The sequence below is a fragment of the Hypanus sabinus genome, unplaced genomic scaffold, assembly GCF_030144855.1.
Source record: "Hypanus sabinus isolate sHypSab1 unplaced genomic scaffold, sHypSab1.hap1 scaffold_1440, whole genome shotgun sequence".
Classification (NCBI taxonomy): Eukaryota; Metazoa; Chordata; class Chondrichthyes; order Myliobatiformes; family Dasyatidae; genus Hypanus; species Hypanus sabinus.
This window is the reverse complement of record NW_026779513.1, coordinates 77,132-95,660: the sequence shown is the minus strand read 5'-3', so window position 1 is coordinate 95,660 and position 18,529 is coordinate 77,132. Positions and strand designations below refer to the sequence as shown.

The following is an 18,529-nucleotide window of genomic DNA, read 5'->3' as shown; positions in this document are numbered from 1 at the left end:
GTTGCTGTTTGGACTGTAATCATTGAAACTACTACTGTCGCCTCATTGTGAATTATTTTGCCTCACTATCGGTGTTTATTAACTAGAAATATCAGAGGATGTATTGAATGGAGCCTGAGGTAAGATAAAGGCAAACATTGCAATTTTAGTTTCAACGTTATAAAACTGCTGTGTGTTAATTTTATATCACTTTACGGGAGAATGTCAGTGCAGCACTCTGTCAACTGGACTTTAATTGTAGTTGGGTAATGCAACAAGACAAAGATCCAAAAGACAAGAGTAAATCAATAAGAGAATAATTTTAAAAGAAAATTAGAATGGCCTAGTCATAGTCCTAACGTTAAGCCCTTCGGAAGTTGCGGAATGGCCTGAAGCAGCAGTTCCGTCGAGGAATCCTACCAACACCCCAGAGTTGAAGCTGTTTTGTAAGGCGGAATGACATAAAATTCTTCCAAGCCGATGTGCAGGAAGATCAACAGTTAACGGAAGCATTTGTTTGAATTTATTCCTGTACGGGGGATTGGGGGCACGGCGGAGTTGGGGGGGGGGGGATGGAGGTCACACCAGTTAATGAAAGCCAAGGTTCACAGACTTATTTTGAATAAGTACATGCAATATTGAATGATATTAATATTGTCATAACGAGACTCACAGCGTTTGAAATTGACTCTGTTTACATTTTCGGTCATTTTTGGAGAGCCGCTTTCTGCATTGCCAGGATAACAGCCCACTTGACCGGTATGGAGTGGTAAACATTTTTATCGCGCTCTCGTCACCGTTGCTCAGTGAGAGTCAGTGGCGTCAGGAGCAGATGTAACAGACTGATAAAGGGGTGGGGAGGAAGTTGTGAGCATTGACTGTGTGTACTGAATTATTCCTGTGTTGGAATGAAGAGAAAACTAATGATGATCCCCTTTTCCATCCAGTTCCATCTGCTCATTCCCCGCGCATCTTGTTTAACCTCTCTCCGGGCTGTAACCCACCACCTCAATGATATATATCAATCATCTTGTTTAACCTCTCTCCGGGCTGTAACCCACCACCTCAATGATATATATCAATCATCTTGTTCAATTCTCTGTCCAGTCTGTTTCCCACCAACTCAATGATATATATCAACCATTTTGTTCAATCTCTGTCCAGTCTGTATCCCACCAACTCAATGATATATATCAACCATCTTGTTCATCTACTGTCCATTCTGTATTCCACCACCTCAGTGATATATATCAACCATCTTGTTCAGCCCCTGTCCGTTCTGTATCCCACCACCTCAATGACAATCTGTATCGCATCAATAATTACAGTTTTATTTTCAACGTTACAAAATGGCGAAGCGTTAATCTTGACAACATTTAAAGTGAGTCTGTTATTTCATTTATTTTTTGTCACTTTTGGAGAGCCATTTTCTCTGTTGCCAGGGTAACCGCCCATGTGACTTGCAGGGAGTGGTGCTCATTTTTATCGCTCTCTGGTCACGGTCCCTCAGTGAGAGACAGCGGCCTCCGGACCGGATGTGACAGACTGATAGTGGGGTGGGGAGGATTTTGTGAGCAGTGAATGTAACGACTGTATTAGCTCTGTGTTGGAATGAAGGCGAAACTAATGAATGTGGGCATTACATTTGTGCAACTTTGTTCAGGCCGTCACAAACATCTTGTAATCAGTCAATAGTTGTGCATCATTTAAAGTAAAAAGAGAAAATGCTGAGACCGTTCAGCAGATCGGGCAGTAACTTGGACAGTCCCAATTCAGATACTGGCTCTTCCACAGTTTTTCTTTCCACACATCCTATCTGATGAAACAAGTTTCCAGCACTATTATTTCAATTTTGTATCAATAGCATTTTAATCCTGTTAGCCTACAGAAAATATGATGGCCAATTGTGCCGGACAACTCCTCACTTAACAATAAGATAACGATAAATTGTGTTCAGTTTAGCTGCAGGAGACAATGTGAAACGTATCGCTTGTATCTGGTGACTCACGCCCAGGCTTTCCAGCCCGGTCATTGGTCCAGTCAGATGATCGTCAGGTTCCCGTTCTGCCATAGGTTGATGGAGTGTTAGTTTCTGAACTCTGATTGGCCGAAATACCGGTAACAAGGAGTCCTAGAGTTGAGGTTTGGGCTGTAATCCTTAGTACTTATACAGATGGGACACGATGCTCCTCCTTCCAAATGAATCAGAAGTCTCGGGCATCTGGACATTGGTTGTGGATATATCCCTGAATACACCACTTGCTGTGAGATGTGTGGACGATGTGCGAGGCTTCTGGCGTCGGTAAGTGACAGGATCATCTGTGTGACACTGTGAGGTTGGGTCATGGGATATCCTAGTTTCAGATCAAGTAAAATGGACCCGGGGGTCAACTTGCCCAGGTTTATAATGTGTTGAGCGAGTATTTCTGGTCTGTAAAATAATTGTTCAAACCGTGTTTGTAAATTCCCCCTCACTGTCACACGTCCGCCAGGCAGTGGAAATCTAACAGAAACTAAAGATGCTGGAGAGCTGCAGTAAAAACTGAAAATGTTTGAAGTAATTGTGACGAACGGTGTAAAGCTGAATCGTCAAATTTGTTCCTTTCCCCACAGCTGTTCCTTACCTGCTGAGTGTTCCTGGTAATTCCAGTTTCCTTTTAATACTTTCACCCTGGACTGGTTTATATTTCCTGAAATTAACCTGATTTAACCTGGGAATGGAAATGGCACTAAATTGTTCTGGTATCCATTTGCCTGTTGTTCCTGGGAATCTGTTCAGTGTATTTGTTAATAACAAGGTTCACATGAATAATCTCAGAAATGATCGGCTTTATGAATGAGGAGCATTTGATGGTTCTGGACCTGTGCTCGATGGAGTTCAGAGGGACGGTGAGGGTGGTGGAGGGATGTATGGTTAATAAACCTACCGAATGCTGAAAGGCCTGGATACAGTGGACATGGAGATGATGCTTCCATTAGACAGAGAGTCTGTGATCTGACAGCACACTCAGAATAAAGAAGCCTACCTTTAAAATTGTGTTGACAGAAAGGCAGACAGACAGACAGACTTTACTGATCCCAAGGGAAATTAAGTTTCGTCCCAGTTGCACCAACCAAGAATAGAGTAGAAATATAGCAAAATAAAACCAGGAATAATAAAGTAATGATAAGTAAATTATGCCAGTGGAAATAAGTCCAGGACCAGCCTGTTGGCTTAGAGTGTCTGACACTCCAAGGGAGGAGTTGTAAAGTATGATGGCCACAGGCAGAATTGACTTCCTATGACGCTCAGTGTTACATCTCGGTGGGATGAGTCTCTGGTTGAATGCACTCCTGTGCCTAACCAGTACGTTATGGAGTGGATGGGAGTCATTGTTCAAGATGGCATGCAACTTGGACAGCATCCTCTTTTCAGACACCACTGTCAGAGAGTCCGGTTCCACCCCCCACAACATCACTGGCCTTACGAATGAGTTTGTTGATTCTGTTGCTGTCTGCTACCCTCAGCCCGCGGCCCCAGCACACAACAGCAAATATGATAACACTGGCCACCACAGCCTCGTAGAACAACCTCAGCATCGTCCAGCAGATGTTAAAGGGCCTCAGTCTCCTCAGGAAATAGAGACGGCTCTGACCTTTCTTGTAGACAGCCTCAGTGTTCTTTGACCAGTCCAGTTTATTATCAATTCGTATCCCCAGGTACTTGTAATCCTCCACCATGTCCACACTGACCCTTTGCATGGAAAGGGTTCACTGGTGCCTTGACGCTCCACAGGTCCACCACCTGCTGTTTAGTTTTTTTTTCCACAGTAAGCTGCAGATGATTCTGTACGCACCAGGTGAGAAAGTTTCCCACTGTAGCCTTGTGCTCAGCCTCACCTCCCTTGCAGATGCATCCAACTATGGCAGAATCATCAGAAAACTTCTGAAGATGGCAAGACTCTGTGCAGTAGTTGAAGTCTGAGCTGTAGAAGGTGAAGAGAAAGGGAGACAGGACAGTCCCCTGTGGAGTCCCAGTGCTGCTGACCACTCTGTCTGACACACAGTGTTGCAAGCGCACGTACCGTGGTCTGCCAGTCAGTTAATCAATAATCCATGACACCAGGGAATCATCCGCCATCATCACTGTCAGCTTCTCACCCAGCAGAGCAGGGCGGACGGTGTTGAACGCACTGGAGAAGTCAAAAAACATGACCCTCACAGTGCTCGCCGGCTTGTCCAGGTGGGCATAGACAAGGTTCTGCAGGTAGAAGAAGTCATTTTCAACTCCTCGTCGGGACTGGTAGGCGAACTAGAGGGGGTCTAAGTGTGGCATAACCATAGGCCGGAGCTGCTGCAGAACAAGACTGTCCAGCGTCTTCATGATGTGGGAGGTCAATGCCACCCCGTCTGTAGTCATTGGAGCCGCTGAAGCGCGGCGTCTTCGGTACAGGGATGAGGCAGGACGTCTTCCACAGCCCAGGAACCCTCTGGAGACTCAGGCTCAGGTTGAAAACATGGTGAAGTACCCCACATAGCTGGGGGGAGGCACAGGCTTTGAGCACCCTGGGGCTGACACCATCCGGGCCTGCAGCCTTGCTTGAGAAAAATCTCTTCAGTTAAAGGATGGCTGCTGTGTGGAAACTGTTGCCGCAGAGGGTGGTGGAGACTGCCCTTTGAGTATATTTATGGCAGATTTTAATATGTTCGCGATTGCTCAATAGCAGGGTGAAGGCAGGAATATGGTGTAAGAATAAAAATCATGTTTGAATGGTGGAGCAGACTCGATGGACAGAATCATCTAATTCTCCTACATCTTGTGTCGGACCATAACTGAACGATGACTCCTTCGTATCCCGTATCAGACATTGGGAAGTGCGAGGGGAAATTTCAGATTTGTTCTTTGAGATCGTTATATTTGTCTTCAACATTTAAACTTCGATAAACGGAAATAGTTTTTTTTTTCTCATTTGTATTGTTAATGTGCTTTATTATCTCCCTAGTTAAAGTTAGACCTGCGGTGAGAGATTTATTGGAAGAAAAACCCCAACTGGAAGGAAACCGCGACTGAAAACGAGGGAACAGCAACAAATGAACCAGCCCGAAGACTGAGAGCATCAACTGGACAGAACCCTCCTGACTCAGAGTTTCCATTGATTCGTTCAGCAGAAAGTCTGGTGAGTCTCCTTTAGTCAAACACTGGTCATTTAGACATTACATATCTGTACAATGGAAGGTAGGAAACAATTGGAATGAGACGGAAAGTGCCAGTTATTCCTCTGTCAGACCCAGCTGCAATCACTCCAAGTTTGGTAATGTGTTGTCCGCAGCCCGGCTCTTTAAAGCCACTCACATTCCCTCAGTGTTTGCACATTTCAAGCTTTTGCGTGTTTTGAAGCAGTTTTTGGTCAGTTCTGAGTGGGGAGAGGGAATGTCTGCAGTTCGTTTATACTTACTGTCTTTCAGAAATGTAATTGCTTGAACTTAATTTGTGCCGACTCACGAACCATATCCTGTACCTTCTGAACCAAATTATCGATTTACACGACAGGTAGGAATAGGTGTCACCCCGGGAACATCACTAAGCGCGTAACTCAAGTCCAAGAAACAGCTTCTCACCGTCAGCTTCCGCTTCCTAACAACCACCTGTTTGCAGACTCTGGGGCCCTGTAACAAACTCAATGTTAACAGCAAGATTAGACAGTATCTAATATAAAGAGGAACTTGTGCTTCCTGGGGGCAGGTCTGGCACATGTGACGCTCGCAAGGAAAACCTCAAGGAGGGCGATCAGCGGGAAAGGAAGAATGGACGAGGGTGTCGCGTAGGATGCGGATGTGTGTGGTTGGGGGGTAAGGGAAAGATATGTTTGTTGCTACTATCCCGTTTGAGATGGCGAAAGTTACGGAGAATTGGGCGCTGGACGCAGAACCTGGTGGTGTGGTAGATGAGGACCAGAGGAAACATCTCCCTTGTGGAGCCGCGGGTGGATGGGCTGAGGGCAGACGGAAGATGGGCGGAGGAAATGCGGTTTAGGGCAGCATTGCTGGGGAAGAAAGGAAGAAGGAGGACATCTCATTAGTTCTGGAATGAAAAGCCTCATCCTGAGAGCAGATGCGGCGGGGACAGAGGAACTGAGAGAAGGGATGGAATAGGTATAGTGCAGGTAGCTGAGAGAATCAATGGGTTTATACAAGATGTCAGTGGATATACGACCTCCTGAGATGAAGAAAGATAGTTCGAGAAAAGGGTTCGACGAGTCAGTAAATGGACTAAGTAAACTTGACAGTAGGCGCAGGAAGAAGCACCAATGCATTCTGAAGTGTTGTGTCAGAGGAGTAGGAAAGCGATACCGGTGCAGGCTTGGAACAAGGATTATTCCACATTCCCGGCAGTGGGTAGCGGTTAGGTCGAAGGTACATTGTGCTTATTGTAAATGTTATTGTGTAAGGGAGTGACATGACTTCACTTCTTTGTGCTTTGTTTAGATTGTACCTGTATTAAGGTGTAAAATCCCGTTCCCCATACTAACACTGATTATCCAGACCAAAGAAAAAACTGCCGGAGGAACTCAGTGGGTCAGTCAGCATCTGTGGAGGGAAATAGACCGTCAACATTCCGGGCCGAGACCCTCCCTCTGGAATGAGAGTGGACGGGAAATAGTCAGAGAAAAGAGGTGAGGGGTGGGGATGGGGCAAGAGCCGGGGAGTAAGAGGTGGATCCAGGTGAGGGGGAGGTGGAAGGTGGAAATAGTGACAGGGGTGGGAGGTGAGTGATCGGGGCAACACGAGGCTGCAGAAGATGGAATTTAATTCCATAGAGGATTAACAAAGTGGTTAGAGAGTATTTGTTATAGAGAATACGATGAAGATTCGCCAGATTGATCCCTGGAGTGGTGGGTATCGGCAAAGTGAAAATTATTTGGGATTTGATGAGATTTTACCTGGAATATGGTGTAATATCCTGCTCCTCATAAAAACACGGGTTATACAGACCAAAGAACAAACTGCCAGAAGAACTCAGTGGGTCGTGCAGCATCTGTGGAGGGAAATGGACTGTCAACATTTCGGGCCGAGACCCTCCCTCTGGACTGAGAGTGGACGGGAAATAGTCAGAGAAAAGAGGTGAGGGGTGGGTATAAGGGTGGGCTGGGGAGGGAGAGGTTGATCATGGTGTGGGGGAGGCAGTGGGGTAGAAGTGGCGACAGTGGTTAGGAACTGAGTGGTGGGGTCAGAACAGAGCTGCAAATGATGGTGCCAAGATGAGGCCACCCTCGCGGTGGACGGTCAGCTCGTTAACTTCCGGCTGGGTTCCCTCACCTCATGGTATGAATATCGATTTCTCAATTTGGTGATCAACATTTCCAATTTCCACACTTACCCTATTCGCCAGTCTGACCTTTTACTGCTTTTCACCTGCCCACTACTTCTTTGTGGAACCCCTCTTACTTATCTTCAGTCCAAAACGAGGGTCTTGGCCCGGAATGTCCACTGTTTGCACATTTCTATGAATGCTATCTGACCTGATGCCTGCCTGCTGCATATTGAGGAAATTATTTACATAGAGTATTGACAAAGAGGTTAGGGAGTATTTGCTACAGAGAGTGCGATAAAAATTCAGCAGACTAATTCCGAGGCTGTTGGAATTCTTAAATGAAGAGCGATCAAATTCGAAAACTCTTCCATTTGGGGAATTGAGGACTGACAAGTGAACACACGGAAATACCAAACATCTTTAAAGAGTGAACTGAGGATCCGAGTCTCTGAGGCAGGTGACGGCTGTTCGAGACTGAGATGAGGAAATGTCTCCACTTGGAGGGTGGTAAATGTTTGCAAGTCCCCAGCACAGAGGGCGGTGAAGACTCAATGACCTTCTTTACATAAAACAGTGGCCGGCAGATGTGTGGAGCCGAAGGGATCGAGGAAATGAAGATCGGGCAGAAACATGTGGCTGAGATGGAAGAAAAGCCTCCATTTGTTGATGATTAGACGGGCTGAATGGCCCCTGCTGGTGTTTCTGACTTGATGTTTCAGTGTTCCTGTACATTAAGGCCAGAGGATTGTGAATAGAAATTAGTGTTTATAAACATAGACTGATTTAGATCAAACCTGCACAGTTCCGTTCTGTGTATAAATTCTATGTGAGCCCGGCATGGGGATGAGCTCTTGACTCTATGACCAGGGAAAGCGGAAAGGGGAAGTGTACAGAGCAAAGCGTTGAAATGTATCTGCTGTCAATATGAAATACTGTGGAAAATGCAGCATGTGGGTCGGGCGGTATGTGATGGGCGATCAGCGGAGTCACCGGTTCAGTAAGGAGAACCCCCACAAGTCACCTGATCCCGTTTCCCGCTCCCATTTTACCACAGATCTGCAGCATCTGCGGGTTTTTATCCCCCCGTGTATGTGTAGATTCATTTTCCGTCCGTTCAGACAAGGCAGTGAGATCCCGATCTGTCACGTTCACTCATTGAAGGCTTTTTTTTTTCTTGACTCCACTCCACTATTATGACCTGCTAAGCGTAGCCAATGTTTCCCGATGTTTGATCGTATTTCTGAGAGAATTAAGCTTTTTCCAATCATCTGGGCTTCTCAAAAATGTTTAAACTTCTGTTAAGCCTCCCTCTAGAAGTTCAGAAATAGCAATCTAGGCCGAATACCATTTCCACACGATTAAAACGGGCTATCGGTTTATTAGTTTTCTGTTGTATTTTTGCACTACTTATTTAATTATATACTTATTGCATTTCATTGTGTCCGATATTGTTATGTATTGCATTCTGGTGCTGCCGCAGATTCATTTAAATGCATTTATCAGAAAATGAAGTTTCCCTCCAGAATTTCCAAAGGAAGACTCCAGCTGTCTTATAATTCCGCACAATTAAAATGGGGAAACAGTTTATTATTTTTGGCATGTACCGAGGTTCAGTGGAAGTCTTGTAATCGGTAAAATCCAGGCAGGTCAATACAGTATATTGAGGTGAAATCGGGTAAATCAATAACAGCGTAACAAATTATTGTGGTTAGAGAGAAAGTGCGGTGCAGGTATATATGTGGTGCAAAGTCACATCGAGGTACATTGTGGGGTCAGGAATCCATCTCGTCACACTGGGAACATTCAGTTCGCTTATAACAGCAGAATGGCACGGTCCTTGAGCCTAATGTTATGTTTCTGTTCTATTTTATCTTCGACCCGATGGGAGGTGAGAAGTGAGAATGTCCAGGTCTGTGGGGATCTTTGATAATGTTGCATGCTTTACTGAGGCTGCGGGCAGGACAGAGAGAGTCCATGAAGGGGAGACTTGTTTCTCTGATCTGCTCAGCTGTGTCGCAGTTCTCTGCTGTCTTCAGTCCAGCAGGTATCTCATCAGCTCAGTGCTATACTTATATCAACAACGTTTCTTCCAACAGTTGTCTTCATTGTGAAGTATTTTCTTCCGCCTTGTACCTCATTGAGTTTTCCAGGAATTGCTTTTTGTTTGGCTAAAACTACCAGAGGTTTAACTGAATCAACACGCGAGGTAAATAGAGCCATTAAAATTTCAGTGTTTCTGTTACAAAATGGCTGCTTAAAATGGTTAATCTTTGTCACAATGTAACTCATAGCGGATGATGTGGATTTTGTTATTTCCTCTCTCAATTATCTTTTGGCGAGTTACTTCCTCCGTTTCCACGGTAACAACTGGCCAGAACTGCAACAGGAGTTGCACAATTTTATCGCTCTTTGGTCACTGCCTCTCAGCATCCTGTCAGTGGCCTCTGGAGCATATGCAACAGAGTGACAGTGGGAGGAAAGGAGGCTGTTTGCATTGACTGTGTGGAATGTATTACACCAGGGTCAGAGTGGACTGAGAACTAACATATTAATGGTTGTGGCTATGGCATTTTCATCACATGGCCGAACAGTTTGGGGTGACACAAACATTTCTACAATCAGATTGTATCTGTGTGTTCAATAGAGAGGAAATACTACTGTTGCAGGGAACTTAAAGCAAGAAGAAGAAAATGCAGGATACGCCCAGCAGGTCGACAGCACCTTGAGCAGCCCCAATTATGAAACTGGGTCTTCCACTATTTCTACTTTCACAGATGTAGCTGAGATCCCAGCATTTTCTATTGCATAATTTTACATTATGAACATTTTGTTCCTGCCACACTGTGGAAAAAATGGCAGCTAACAGTGCAGGGTAAGATCCCACACAGCGATGACACAGGGATCAAATGTGCTCGGTTTAGCTGCTGTGGACAGGCTGAAGGACATCCTCATCCTCTGTACCGACCGGGGAACCAGCCTGAGCACCGGCACCGGCAGAGGGTCATTAGGTTCCAATTCACGATAGTTTGTGAATTGGAAATGTCCAGGAACACCACGGCAAATCGCTGGCACCAAACATCGCAGAGTTGTGTGTTATTATATTGGGACGAAGTCTCTGAGAAAATGGAATGGGCTGTTTGGGGCTTCAGTCCACTTGGTAATCATACAGGTGTTTATTGTGAACTTCTCAGTCTGCAGTGAAGCCGAGGATCCGCGAGATTGGACATTGGTTGTACGGATATCACCGACTACAACACGTTTTATCTGTCAAGCGGACTCGATGACAGGAAGCAGAGAGTGAAGACTGAAGATTGATTTATTGAATGGAGGTTTGTGACGAGTGGCATGCAAGTGATAACACTGAGGCCTCTATAATTCATTGGTCAGGACATTAACTTGAATGTGAATGTGCATGGCATCGTCAGCAGGTTTGATATGAAATTCGGAAGTATGCTTGATATTACAACAGGATACAATGAATTTAAAGAGATCTTGATCAGTTTTAGAGTTGGGATGTGGAATGGCAACTGTTTTTCAAATTGGACGAGTGACTGATGGTGAATGATGGACAGTCAGTCCATGGTGGGACTGAAATAGTGAATGGTGGGACACCGAGTGTGTGGAACAGAGAAACCGGGGAGTACAATTCTACGTTTTCCTGAAAGTTCAGCAAAGAAGGCTTTAACCATGCTGGCCTTCATCAGTTGTGGCTTTGAGCTTTGGGTTATGGGTATTATATTGTGGTTACATAAATTACTGGTGAGGCTATTACAGGCCTATTCATAGGCAGACGTTTGGCCAAGCTGGATCTTTATTCCGCTGAGCACAGGAGAATGAGTTGGTATTGTAGAAGTTTATAAAATCAGGAAGGGACATAGATAATTTGGTTGGTCGTGGTATATTCTCTCGGATTCAAGATCCAAGTTATTTAATGTCATTCCAGTACACAAGTGAAAAGGAGAATAACATATTCTGGATCTGACGCAGGAACAATAGAAAAAACACTGGAAGATAAAGAGCACAATTATAAAAACACACACTACATATGATAGCTTTAAACATTGAACGTATGTCCATGAAATGATAATAGGAAGAGGAGTGTCTGGACATATGGTGACTGACAGGAAATTTTAAAATAGTGGTGATGGGGGTGTGGAGCGGTGAGTTATTGGGTGGAGTTGTTGATTTCCTTTACTGTTTGAGAAAATAACTATTTTTGAGTCTACTGGTCCTGGAGGTGATGCCACGTAGCCTTTCCTGTTGGGAGTGGGTCAAAGAGTCCATGCGCAAGACCGGGTGGGACTGTTGCCGGCCTCTTTCCCGCATGCACTGCACATAGTCCATTCTTTGCAGCCTTTTTAGAAAGTAGAGATGTTGGGGAGCGAGCATTGTGGAATGTGTTCTGGGACCATGAGGGGTTGTGTGAGATGTGCACGCCCAGGAGTTTGAAACTGCTTCCGGTTTCCACAGCTGCTGATGTAAAGACGTGTGTGAGTGGTGCAAGTTCTCCTGAAATGGATAACCATCTCCTTTGTCTCGTTGACGTTGAAGAAGAGGCTAGCCAGTAGTCATTTGCTTCTGAAGGTGTAGATTTGAAGACACATGAGCGAACTGTTGACGATGGCCGTGAAGTCATCAGTGAGCTGGTGTCCACACTGACGGAGTACATGGACTGGGATGTTTTCTGGCCCGGCTGCCTCACAGGGGTTGAATCTCTGCACAGTCCTCTCATCTGCTGTTGTTACATTGTGTGGCTGTTCTCCTCGGAGAGTGCAGCTTTCGTGACTTGCTCGAGTTTCGAGCCTCGAAGCATTGTTTAGACCGTACGGGAGGGGAACGTGACTCATGCAGTCAGCGCCATTTTCACCAACGTAGTCTGTAATGCCGTTGATGCCCAGTCAAATATACCAAGGATTCTTCCCCAGGGTTGGGGAGTCCGAAGCCAAAGGCCACAGATACAATGGAGCGGAGACACCAGAGACACCTGAGAGGCCATCTCAAAACACAGTGCGAGTGATTATCTGGAACGATCTGCGCAGTGTTTGCTTCGTTGGTTCTCTGCCTCTGGTTCAGCTTTCTCACCATGTTTGGAAATTCCCATTCATTTTCAGCTGTCTGTGACTCAAGTTGTAGGAGACCTGAAATCAAATCAGAAAATGTTTGAAGCCATTCCGACACAGCGAGTTGGAGCTGAAACATTAACTTTGTTTCACTTCACAGATATTCCTTATCTATTGACTGTTTCTTGCATTTTCATTTATTTTTAGAACATTACGTTGGAATGATTTACGTCTCCTGGGAAATGGAATTGTATAGGACACACAATGTAATTCATTCCCTTACAGAAACAGGGCTTTCAGACAATCTAGTCAGTGTCATTCTCCGCCTAGGCCCATATACGTGCACCCAGACCACAGCCCTCAATACCTCCCTTATCCATGTACCCATAGAAAATTCTCTTAAATTTTGCAATTTAACCTGAATTTGCATTCGTGAATTATCGAAATAGTTCCTCCTCAGATTCCCCCTTAATATTCCACTTTTTGCCCTAAATCCATGACCTCACCAAACCTGAGGGGCAAAAAACTACATGAGTTCACGCTATCTATACCATCATAGTTTGTATACCTCAAGCAGGGGTATCCTTTGTAAACCTCTGGCAGGGGTTCGCAGTCTGGGAACCACGGACACCATGGTTAATGGTAGGGGTCTGTGGCATAAAAAAAGTTTCATCACAATCTCTTGTGCTTCACAGATTTCTAACTTGTTCAATCTACCCCTGTGACTCAGCTCCTTAAATACTAACAACATCCGTGTCTGCCAGGCCTCCTGCCGTCTCTACACTTGCCTGCCAAGAGCTATTTAGTGTAAGCTGCTCCATCTCTGACACATCCGTGCGCTTTCCAGATCTCTCCATCTCTAGAGACAGGTTGTTAACCAACATCTTTTATAAACTTAATGATTCCCGTGATAATCTCGACGATGCCTCTTCCCGGCCTATCACCTCTAAATTTTCTCAGTTTCATTGCTCCCCCGGCATCTGTTCACAGGATCCGGCAGTCCTCCCCCCACTATTGATGCAGGCCTCACTCACATTTACCGTACTCCCGTGCTCACCCCATCTTCCTATCACCGTAACAGTGATAGAGTTGCTCTTGTCCTTACCTACCGCCCCTTCAGCCTCTGCAACTTCCACCATCTCCAAAGAGATCTTACAGCTAAACATATTTTCAACTTCCTCGCCCACCCCACCCTCTTCTTTCAACAGGGATCACTCCCTCCATAATTCCCTTGTTCATTCATCCCTCCTCACTAATCTCCCTCCATCCACTTATCCCTACAAGTGGCCTAAGTGCTACAACTACCCGTCCACCTCCTCCCTCCCCTCCATTCAGACACAAAACAGTCCTTCCAGCTGAAGCGACACTTCACCTGCGAATCTGCTGGTGTCATCTATTTTGTCGTGTGCCCCCGATGCGGCCTCGTTTACATTGGTGAGAACAGCCATAAATTGGGAGACCATTTTGCCGAGCATCCCTGTATCATCTGCCACAAGGGAGACTTTGCAGCGGCCAAACATTTTAATTCTGATCCCCATTCCGACGTCCCGGTCAATGGCCTCTTCTTGTGCCAAGATGAGACCGCCCTCAGGGTGGCGGATCAACATCTTATAATCCATCTGGGTCCCCTCCAACCTGATTGTATGAATAATGAATTCTCCTTCCAGTAAACAAAGCCCACCTCTCCCCCCCCCATTCTGAACTTTCATTTCTCCCTGGGTCCCCTCATTCCCTTTCTCCTATTGACAACGCTCTGATTCTTTCCTCTCCAGCCCTTGAACAGACCATCACTTGACTTCACCGATCACCTTCCAGCTCCCCACTTTATTCCCCCCCCCGACCTTTGTATTCAGATCACTTCCCCCTCCTGCTCAGGAATGAAAAAGGCTCGTGGTCCAAACTGTGGACAGCTTACTCTTTTCCTTAACCACTGCCTGCTGTGCTGAATTTCTCTAGAATTTTGTCTGTGTTACTCTGGATTTCCAGCGTTTGCAAGCTTTCTCGTGTTTAAGTGTGGCAATTACCGTAAGAATTATTTGGGCTTTGTTAAGATTGTACCTGGAATATGATGTAAAATCCCGCTCCCCATACTAACACGGGTTATACAGACAACAGAACAAACTGCCGGAGGAACTCAGTGGGTTGGGCAGCATCTGTGGAGGGAAATGGTCCGTCAGCATTTCGGGCCGAGCCCCTCCCACTGGACTGAGAGTGGACGGAAATAGTCAGAGAAAAGAGGTGAGGGGTGGGGATGGGGCAAGAGCTGGGGAGTGAGAGGTGTATCCAGGTGAGGGGGGAGGTGGGAAGGTGGAAATAGTGATAGGCGTGGGAGGTGAGTGATTGGGACATCACGGGGCTGCAGAAATGGAATCAAATTCTGTGGAAGATTATCTAACAAGTAAGAGAGAGTTTGTTTTAGAGATTCACCACATTGATTCCTGGAGGACGTTGAAGTCTCAGTGATCGTCTTCACATAAAACAGAGGCCGGCAGTTGTGTGGAGACCGAAGGGATCGAGGAAATGAGGATAGGGTATAAACATTTTGCTGAGATGGGAGAGCAGCCGCCATCTTGTTGATGGTTTGATGGGCTGAATGGCCACCTCCTCCTGTTTCTCACTTGATGTTTCAGTGTTCCTGTCCAGTGAGGCTCCGGGGGAATGTGAATAGAAATTAGTGTTTATAAACGGAAAAGTGATTTCAATGAAACCTGCACAATTCTTCTTCGGGTGGGAATTCAGTGTCGGACCGGGATGAGAATTGATCCAGTAACTCTGAGAACCGGGTGGTGGAGCGATGGGGACGGCGAAGATGCAGAGGGAGATATTAAAAATGTAGCTGGGCTAAATATGAAATAATATGTAAAATGCGGCCTGTAGATCGGGCAGTGTGTGAGGGGCGAGGAGCAGAGTCACCGGTTCAGACGGGAAACCCTCCACCCGTCACGTGATCCAGGTTCTCACTCCCATTTCAAACGCAGATTTGCAGCATCTGAGGGTTTCGCTTCCGAAGCCCCGCCCCCACTCTCACAGTCTCCGGATGGGCGGGGGTTTTCGTTCCGTTCTCTGTTGAAGCGGATCGTCGTCTGGGAGCCGGAGGACCGATCGCTTTCTGCGGGAACAATTGATCAAGTTCTCATCGGTGGATATTGATAACCGGTCACTACGGGTAAACGTGACCTACATTTTCCCATCGGTGAGTACGGAAGTCGATCCCGGGGGAAGTTGGGCACCTGATGATGGGCAGGGAGTCCCGTTAACATCCTCGAACCGGTGGTCTCGTCCCGCTTCCTGGACACAACCTGTCGTGGTCGGTCCAGGTTATGGGACGTTCACACCGAACTGCCTGAGATGAGCCGCCGTTCAGCCCCTGGTGTTCTGGTCCCAGGAGCGGGATGAGATGGTGATGCCGAGACTGAACCCATCCATTAAGACGTACCTGGTGAACTTTACCTCCATCACCCGGCCCGGTACTGGATCCAAACTTCACTTGTATGGATGCCTGGGGTCGATAATTGTTTTACATATTTGCAGCACACTGGAAGCGGCCGTTCGGCCTATTGTGTTCTTGCAGACCGCGAGGGTTAACCAGAGTAATCGCACCATCGGGACACTCCTCCACGTGTATGAGTAGTTTCATCTTTCCCAGTTCAGACAGGACAGTGAAATCCAGATCTCTCACGTCCTCTCGGGGGACTGGGAAGTTTATTTTCATCTTCTTTCCGTTACCACAACTTGCCGAAATGCTGACAGTGTTTCCCGATATCTGGCCCTATTAATGAGAGAATTATGTCTTGTTCATTTATCTGGGTTTCTCGGAAAAGTGTCCACTCCCTCCAAAATTTCCAAAGGAGCAACCCAGGCTGTCTAATATTTCCACACGATTGAAATGTGGAATGTTTTCCATGTACAGAGGTGGAGTAAAAATCATGCCTTTGGTATCATCCACACAAATCAATACATTGCAGCAGTACATTGAGGTAAAACAAATCATTCTGGTTACAGAGAAAGTGCAGTGCAGGTAGATATGTGGTGCAAGGTCACATCGATTTAGACTGTGAGGTCAGGAGTCCACTCGTCACGCTGTTCGCTTCTAACAGCAGAATGGACACCGTCCTTGAGCCCGGTGGCATGTTTCTGTTTTGTTTTATCTTCGTCCCGATGGGAGGGGGAGAAGTGAGAATGTTCAGGGTTGTGGGGATCTTTCCTTATGTTGTCTGTTTTACTGAGGCAGTGGGAAGTATAGACAGAGTCCATGGAGGGGATGTTGGTTTCTATTACGTACTCAGCTCAATCACTGTTCTCCGCTATTTCATTCAATTAAAGGAAGAGCAGTATCCGTATGAAGATGTGAAGTATCGAATGGGATACTTTCTGCGGTGAATTGATAAAGTGTGTCGAGTAGAAAATGACATATACCAAAATTCTTATTGTTTGTTCTGGCTTTGTTATATTGGAATCTGTTATCTACCAGTGTGTACTATTATTATCTATTATCTGTGTATTGCGGGAGGAACATCAGAGACCGCCCTTGATCCCATTCTCCCATCTGGCTCCATCTGCTCATCACCTGCCGATCTGGTTCAACCTCTGTCCAGCCTCTGTCCCACCAAGTCAGTGTTATATATCAGCCATCTTTTTCAACCACTGCCCAGTCTGTATCCCACCACCTCAATGATATATATCAACCATCTTGTTCAACCTCTGTCCAACCTGTATCCCATGACCTCAGTGATATATATCAACCATCTTGTTAATCCTCTGCCCAGCCTGGATCCCACCACCTCAATGAAAAATATCAACCATCTTGTTCAACCTCTGTCCGGTCTGTATTCCACCACCTCAACGATATATATCAACCATCTTGTTCAACCTCTGTCCAACCTGTATCCCATGACCTCAGTGATATATATCAACCATCTTGTTAATCCTCTGCCCAGCCTGTATCCCACCACCTCAATGAAAAATATCAACCATCTTGTTCAACGTCTGTCCAGTCTGAATGCCATCACCTCAATAATATATATCAACCATCTTGTTTAACCTCTGCCCAGACTGTTCCTATTGCTACAATGATATATTTCTGCAATCTCTCTTTTAAACTTTGTCTTCACAATCAAGTTTTGCTTTCCATCTTTTCCAGAATTGTTTTTTTGACAGTTAGGACTACCAGTGGTTTAACTGAACACAGCACGTGGCAGAGTAAAAAGCAGTCATTTGTATTTTAGTTTCACCTTTACAAAATGGCTACAGTGTTAACCTTTGCCATAATGTAACCCATAGCATCTGAAGTTGTGTTTGTTATTTCATTTTTTGTTTATTTTCGGTGAACCATTTCCTCCGTTTCCAGGGTAACGGCCCGTCAGAGCTGCAGCAAGTGTTGCACTTTTTATCGCTCTGTGGTCACCGCCTCTCAGCGTAGAGACAGTGACCTCTGGAGCAAATGTAACAGAGCGATTGATAGTGGGAGAAAAGGATGCTGTGATCATTGACCGTACGAAATGTGTTACACCAGGGTCAGAATGAACTCAGAACTAACAGAGTGGTTGGGGTGGGATGGTATTTACAGTTTAGGATGGCAATCAGTTACTATCTGTGCATTAAAATGAAGAGGGAGAAAATACTACAGTTGCAGGAAATTTAAAGTAAGGAGGAGAAAATACTGGAAACGCTCAGCAGATCGGCAGCATCTTGGACAGTCTCAGTTCTGGAACTGGGTCTTCCACCATTTTTCCTTTCAGAGATGTATTCTGATGTACTGAGTTCTCAGCATTTTCTACTGTATAATTTTACATTTTGTTCCTGCTACACTGCAGGAAACGTGGCAGCCAGCTGTGCTGGGCAAGATCCCACACAGCAGGAAGATTGTGATCAAATGTGCTCGGTTTAGCTGCTGGGATCAGGCTGAAGTGTATCCGCATCCTCTATACAGACCGGGGAACCAGCCTGAGCACCGGCCCCGGCAGCATTAGGTTCCAATTCCAACTCAGTTTGTGAATCGGAAATGGCAGGAACTCCACGGCAAATCACCGGCACCAAAGCGTCTTTGTATGGGTGATGATATTGGGCTGGTGACTGAGGATATGGAACTGGCAGTATACAGGCTTCAGTCCAGGTTGGTATTTCAATAGCTGGGATCGGAATTTTCTGTCTGCAGTGAAGCTGAAATCCCGGGATGTTGGACATTGGCTAACGGAAGATC

The 18,529-nt window shown here is 45.8% G+C and overlaps 1 protein-coding gene across 3 annotated transcripts in view; it reads left to right on the top strand.

Moving 5' to 3' along the window:
* The first annotated feature begins 3 nt into the window (after window positions 1-3).
* Window positions 4-18,529, top strand: part of LOC132386972 (NACHT, LRR and PYD domains-containing protein 3-like) — a 45,094-nt gene continuing 26,568 nt past the window's right edge. Inside the window, exons 1-3 of one of the 3 annotated variants that reach the window (XM_059959331.1) lie at window positions 12-119; window positions 2,153-2,281; window positions 4,962-5,135. The gene's annotated coding sequence lies outside the window, so the exon portion shown is untranslated. Of the gene's footprint in view, window positions 120-2,152; window positions 2,282-4,961; window positions 5,136-18,529 lie in introns of all 3 variants that reach the window. The other 2 variants (XM_059959332.1, XM_059959333.1) reach the window with 2 other exon arrangements.